We start from the raw sequence: 7823 nt of genomic DNA on the forward strand, positions 1-7823 counted from the left end.
CGATTTAATGAAACCTGTTTCATTCTTTAAGAATTTAGACGATTACATTCCCATTTTTTAAAATACAAAAAAATATACAGTACTCACTAAGCATGAAATAAAGAATTAGAAATTTAATTCCGTTAAAATCAACAATTTACTTGAAAGGAACATCATTATTTAATAATCACATTTCATTCTCTAAAAATGCATTGATTGAGAAACATTTTTCGATCTACTCTCATAAAAAATTCATTCTTTAAAAATGATCCACAAATATTGTATAACATATTTTTGATATACATACAATATTCATTTTACAAATTCACCATAGCTATAGATCAATTAGAAATTCTTGAAGAATATGAAAAAAAAAATTACACGTCAAAAGATTTTACACAATATAAAATATTCTTGAAGAATATACAATAAAATAATCTACTTTTTGTATGGATTCTAAAAGAATAAGGATTCATTTGACAAAATCAATAATTTTGAAAACACTCATCCAATTATTATATATATATATTAAAGTTGTGGAAGAAAGGAATAGTAAAGTTGGGATACTTTGTCCAGGTTTGGTCCCTTGATTTACATATCCAGTCCATGTACTTCTTTAATTAATTTATTCATGTCCTTTTGTTTGTGTTCCATTCAACTTCCCATTTTTTTTGGCAGAATTGGTCCCTGTATTATTGTTGGAAGTTAGGAATACTAAATTTGGATGTTTTTTGGCAACTTTGGTCATTATTCTTTACCCATTTTCACACTTTTGGTCCTTGCAATCAATATTTTTACACTTTTTTGGAACCTTTTAATATTTAAAGTTTGGCCACAAAACTTTAACGATTTGACAACTTTGATCCCTTTTCTAAAAAGTTGCTAATTCCTACCCCTTTAATTCTTTAGCCATTTTCACACTTCTGGTCATTGCAGTCAAAACTTTTACATTTTTTGTCCGGGGCAAAGCCCGAACTTTTCATCCTTGCACTTTCTATGTCTGTCATATTTATCAATTCAGAAACAACATTGAAAGCTTCTGACCCCCGCGTAGCGGGGGTAACCTTTCTAGTTGTAATAGATGTTAGCCGATTTGGTTGCTAAACAATATTTTACAAGTTTTAAAGTCGACCAATAATACTTGAAAAAAAAACATTTTTTTGTATGCTTTTCTCATTTGACGTCATAAAATCCAAAACAGATGGAAAATATGTATATTCTTTTTGTGTGCTTCTTTCAAAACCTATCTTACACCAAGAAGAATTAACTATTTCTTCTAGAGTACCAAGAGGACGTCTACTTCATTATCCCACTAGTTTATAACCCGTAGAAACCACGGTTATAAAATTAATTAAACTTTTATAATAAAAATTTATAATTATTAATTAATTATTTTAAATAAGCCATTTTAAATAAATTATTAATTAAGAGATATATCAAAATTTTAAAGTTATTATAATTCAAATTTAACATATAATTGGAAAATATAAATTTGAATTTTGAAATGAGTTGCCTAATATATCTACATGACACATGGCATAATATTAATGAGGAGTTATATTAGAATGACACTTGGCAAAAGGAGATTAAAACTATTCATTTATTAGAATAACTAGTTTATAACCCGTGAGAACCACGGTTACAAAATTATTCAATTTTCATAGCAAAAAATCATAATTACTAATAAATTATTTTAAATAAATAATTTTAAATAACCTATTAATTAAGAGATATATCAAAATTTTAAAGTTAGTTATAACTTCAAATTTAACATATAATTAAAAAAGTAAATGTTTCTATAGAAAGTTTAAAATCAATTATTTAAAACCTTAACGTCATTAATTGTGATAGTGATTTGCCAAATATAGCTCCTTGACACATGACATAATATTAATATGAGGTTGTATTAGAGTGACACATGACAAAAGGAGATTAAAACTATTCTTTTATTAGAATAGACATGATTCTAAGCTTAAAAGAAAAAATGGCTTGATGTAATTTACATCGGTTAGCATAATTTTAGGATAGCCGTTTAAAATTAATATATTAAAATAAATTAATTACCATCATAATCCTATCAAATAATTGGTCCAAAATTGGTTATACATTCACATAATATATAGAGTTTATATATGAGCCTAAATCTATATATATATATATATATATATATATATATATATATATATATATATATATATATATATATATATATAATTCACATAAAAACTGTAAATAGTATTAAAACATAAAAACACTATTTTTATGTTATTATTCTGCAATGAATTTTGTATGCATATCTTTATGTCATTATTCAACAATGAATAAATAAATACTCACAAGTTAAAACTAAAATTAGAATTTACTACAAAAATATACATAGATAAATTTATAATAGAATAATAACATTCTAATGAATATATATGAATAATCAAACGTTAATATTCATATTAGAATTACTTCAACAATAAAAATATACAACATTCATTGCAGAATAATAATATAAACATAATGTTTTTACGTTTTGATATTATTTACTATTTTTATTTGAACTTACTTTTTTATATATATATATATATATATATATATATATATATATATATATATAATATAATATTATATTATATTAGAGGGCCTAATGAATACTTGATAAAATTAGGACCAAATGATTGATTCACTTTATAAATGCGGATTCCTATTTTTATACACTAATTTATGTGTATATAGGAGGGCCCTATTTAAAATATTCAAAGTGTGTGAAAATCATTTGAGTTCGTAAACCGTATTCAAATTGGAATTAATATATAGGATAATAACTTGAAATAGTAACGAACTTTTAATTTTGTTCATATTTAGTCATTGAAGTTTTTTTTTGTGCTTGATTTTACCTATTAGTTATTTGGAATTGTTATCATTACAAACATATGACCGGTTGTAGACGATCATAAGGGTATAATGCAAACAATTTCAAATAATGCATGAGTAAATAAACACGGAAAAAAATTCACTGATTAAATATTAACAAAACTGAAAGTTCGTTATCCTTTCAAGTTATTGTCCACCATCTTAATTCATTACTTTTTAGGATACAAAAACCTCTAAAAGATGCTATTATTTGATAAGGTTGTATCTCAAATATATTTTTATATTTTTAATAAATGTTTCAAGTGAGTTAATTGAAGCGGATGGTTACAATTTACAAAACCCGACTTTATATGTTTTTTTTATTTTTTTATTTTTTTTATTTTTTTTTAACCTTTTGTTTTGTTTTTATAAGTCTTTGCTAACTTAATATAGTTTGATGTTTAATAAATACTGCAAATTTTATTTTCTTTACCAAGCTCAATCAGTGGTTTTGATCAAAGGCTCATTTTCATGTTTCCTCAACATCAATCTGGTTCAAATTAGCAACCATATTTATGAATGAAAAAGACAAATCACCCCACCTTAGCTTTCAGCATAGTTTTTTTTAGCCTAAAACAAGAATATATTTTACTTGAAAGGCACTTCGTGAACCTCTTAATGATTGATTTCAAAACAATTTATCAAATTATTACTGAAGTTTAATAATAGTTTATGTTTACAAGGTAACAGATATACAATTATACATAACTTCTATCTACGAGCAATCTAACACAACGCTTTATGCATTAATTCAAACCGAAAAAGCGAAATCCGAACCAAAAAAATAAATGAAAAAAGTGTGAGACCGGACCGATCTTGACAAAAACTGTTTTAGAAGAGACCGAAAAAACCCGGAGCGATCCAAAACTGTTTTTACACCTCTAATGATAAAGTTAGTATGAACAATATAGTCAACACCTTTTTTTCTCATAGAATCTTCTATTTTGTAAACACCAAAAATCAATAAGAACATTACTTTTTGCAAGTATAAATAATTTTATATACACATTTTCTAGTTCGAACAAAAAAAATATTAAAATTAGTGTTCAATTAGAATATATTATATCAAATATTTAAATGTTACAGGCTCGGATGTTTTTTTAATATTTTTACAAAGATAATTGTTAATTTACAATAAAAAGGTGAAAGACAATGATTTAGAAATCCAGTAAATTGGCAAGCTCTATGATTTAAGCAACATTATAGTTGCTAACAACCAAATAATGGTTGATGAAGTGTTATCCCAAGTTGGTGATTTTGGAGATTCTTACATGTCACTTAAAGAAATGAAATTGTGGTTACCACATCACATTCAAATACAAAAAAGTTACACGGTAGATTACATTAACGGATGTATATTTATATTTGTATCTATAATCATCTCAAAACAAATACACAAATAAATACAATTTTAACATAAATTAGCATTTTGCCTGCCACGTGTTACGGCGGTGCCAATACGTTTTATAAATTAAATTTTGACGATTGTATTAATAAAAGTTATTCAACGATGCATTTGTTGGTAGATAAATATAGAAAGTCGATACAACTGAAAAAACTGTCGGTGGATAGAGTAAACACAAAAGTTTAGAAAGTCGAGATGATAAATATGACATTTTACAAAGTTCAAAACCAAGGGGTCAAATTGGCATTTGACAGAGTTGAGGGGTGGTAACTATAGGAAAATAATATTATATAAACTATGGAGGTTTAGAAAACAGAGGGGTGTAATTTACATTTTAGAAAGTTTTAAGTTGAGACACTGAAAGTGACATTTCACAAAATAGAGGGCTAGAAAGTGTCATTGCACAAGTTGAAAGGTGGTAAGTATCTTTGGAAACATCCACCAAAGGTTGGTATTGCTGACTAGCTTCAGTTTATACCGTCGAATGAAAAAGTTTTATATGGACCAAACTCGTAAGTAGGAAACATACATAAAAATAAGAATGAAAACATACACAAAATTTAAGTCGAAACATAAAGAAACTTGATTTTATACCGATGCGTACATAAAAATAAGCAAGTGAGATTATTTTCCTTAAGTTAACGAACGAAAGTTCAAATAATTAAAAAAAAAACGTATTATATGTGACCTAACTCATATATAGGAAACAACGAAACATACATAAAAATAAACACGAAAACATAAAAAAAAATTAAGTCGAAAAATAAACAAACCCGGATTTATAACGTCATGTTTATAAAAAAAACAAGTAAGAAATGCTCTAAATTCATGTCAAAATGTTGAACACTTTGAATTTATACCAACATATACATAAAAATAAGCATGTAAAACATAAAAATAAGCATGTAAAAAGTTTTATTTTTTTATTTTTATAAGTTGACGAACGAAAGTTATTAAAAAAATTAAATTATATATATTACAGAGATAAACTCGAAAATTTAGAAAATGAAAAAAAATAAAAATAATATATTAGAAAATTAAAAATGAAAAGGATACATTTTAATACTTAGTTTATCTAGAAATGTAGGGCCTAGATTGTCAAATAAAGAAGTACCGTAAAAATGAAAAAAAAATCAAATTCCAAATAAAAGAATAGGACAAAAATAAAAATAACAATCATACTAAGTTGTCAAATGCATGCAGATATTAAAAGTACAATGTGAATTATTTATTTTTTTGTTTATTAATTTGAATTTATTTAGTTGTTGATTTTCATAATTAATGTAAAAAATTTGTTCAAGTACTTAGTACTCCCTTTTATTTTTGTTTTGTGACAATATAATAATTTGAAAGTTATTTATTTGTCTCATCTTCACATACCTATCTATCATTTCTTCTTGCGTCGACATATCTCGGTCTTTGACTCTTTGTTTTGTGACAATATAATAATTTGAAAGTTATTTATTTGTCTCATCTTCACATACTTATATGGGTAACTATGTTTCAAAATCGTTCAAAAAATATCATTAAAGTTTGGTGTGTCCAAAAAACACCATCCAAGTAAAGCATTTGTATAAAAAACACCAACGAAGTACATTCTTTGTTCAAATTTGACCTTTGGTAACCGGCAATTACCGGTAAAAAATAAGTAAAGGAAAAAAAACAATAGAAAATGACTCAAAGAGGTAACTATGTTTCAAAATCGTTCAAAAAACACCATCCAAGTTTGGTATGTTCAAAAAACACCATCCAAGTAAACTTTTTATACAAAAAACACCAACAAACTATATGTTTTGTTCAAATATTACCCACCGGTAACTGGTTCTTATAGGTTAAATGATAACTTGACTTAACTATTATGACATGGCATGATAATGATTGACAAAACAATAAATGATATATTCCTCCTTTAAAAACCGATTTAGGGTTTCTTCATGAACGAATGACTTATTCTTCTCCTATGATTGCTCGTCTTCTTCTAAAGTGATGATCTCGAACTCAAGTCCAAAACCCTAATTCTTAACTTAAGGCAAAAAGGGCTCCTTTACCCCTGCCTCAATGGACCTCCCTCCCCCTAAGGCCAAAATCCATAAAAAGCCCAAAAAGGCATCCAAGCCCAACTACAAGGCATCTAAGGCCTAATATGGCCCAAGAACCCCCAACATGGCCTTAGCCAAAAAATGACCTGCTACAATCAGGTGGGCCCGAGGCCTAACTTAAACAAGTCTGTGCATAGTCCCATCATATCCGGATGTCGAGCCAGTACGCCCGGCGTACTCCTAGCGTACGCCCAACGGCTAGGGTCAAGAACCGCCAATCTTCCGAAGGCCATAACTTCTTCATTCTAAGTGTGATTTCGTCATTCTTTATATCTACGGGAGCTAATTTAGGCATCAGACAGCCATCCTGAGGGTTATGGCCTTCAGATTGCAATTCTTAGTGTTACCTTAATGCTAAATTAGATTTCGTCATTCCAAGGTCCAACCGAGTAAGGACCGAGTGTTCGGTTTGTGTTTGAGCCCAAGGGCATATCAGTAAGTATCAGTTCGAGCCTTTATGAAGTTTGGGTTTATGTTAGAAAAGTTTTAGGGTTTTGGACTTGAGTTCGAGATCATCACTTTAGAAGAAGAAGAGCAATCATAAGAGAAGAAGAAGTCATTCGTTCATGAAGAAACCCTAAATCGGTTTTTAGTGGAGGAATATATCATTTATTGTTTTGTCAATCATTATTATGCCATGTCATAATAGTTAAGCCAAGTTATCATTTAACCTGTAAGAACCAATTACCGGTGGGTAATATTTGAACAAAACATATAGTTTGTTGCTGTTTTTTGTACAAAAGGTTTACTTGGATGGTGTTTTTTGAACATACCAAACTTGGATAGTGTTTTTTGAACGATTTTGAAACATAGTTACCTCTTTGAGTCATTTTCTATTGTTTTTTTTCCTTTACTTATTTTTTACCGGTAATTGCCGGTTACCAAAGGTCAAATTTGAACAAAGAATGTACTTTGTTGGTGTTTTTTATACAAATGCTTTACTTGGATGGTGTTTTTTGGACACACCAAACTTGAATGGTATTTTTTGAACGATTTTGAAACATAGTTACCCATATAAGTCATTTTCCCTTAAGATTGACACACACATAATATGTGTGTGTCCCGTTCTTTCCTTTCTGATCAAGAATGCCCCCCAAGACTTTAATAGACAAATAATCCTTATACTTTGTTGTTTTGTACAATTTTGGTCCAATGCACATATCTTTTATCTCGTACCGCTAAAGGAAGCAATATGAAGGAAATAAGGGCACTTATAAATAAACATAAACGGAAAAGGTTATTTTTTTGGGAAAATGATGCAACGACCCTACTATCTTTTTTGACTTTGTCCATTAAGTCCCTAAAGTTATTTTATTGCGCTCTAAGGGAACAAAGTTGATGTTGACCTGCTTTTTTGGTCACTGCGACCTAATATACCATGTTACATAAGCCATATAAGCACTTAAAGCTGATGTGGCTTCCTTCTCTATATGATTTGA

The sequence above is a fragment of the Lactuca virosa genome, chromosome 4 (genome assembly GCF_052849685.1).
Source record: "Lactuca virosa cultivar CGN04683 chromosome 4, Lactuca_virosa_CGN04683_v6, whole genome shotgun sequence".
Taxonomy (NCBI): domain Eukaryota; kingdom Viridiplantae; phylum Streptophyta; class Magnoliopsida; order Asterales; family Asteraceae; genus Lactuca; species Lactuca virosa.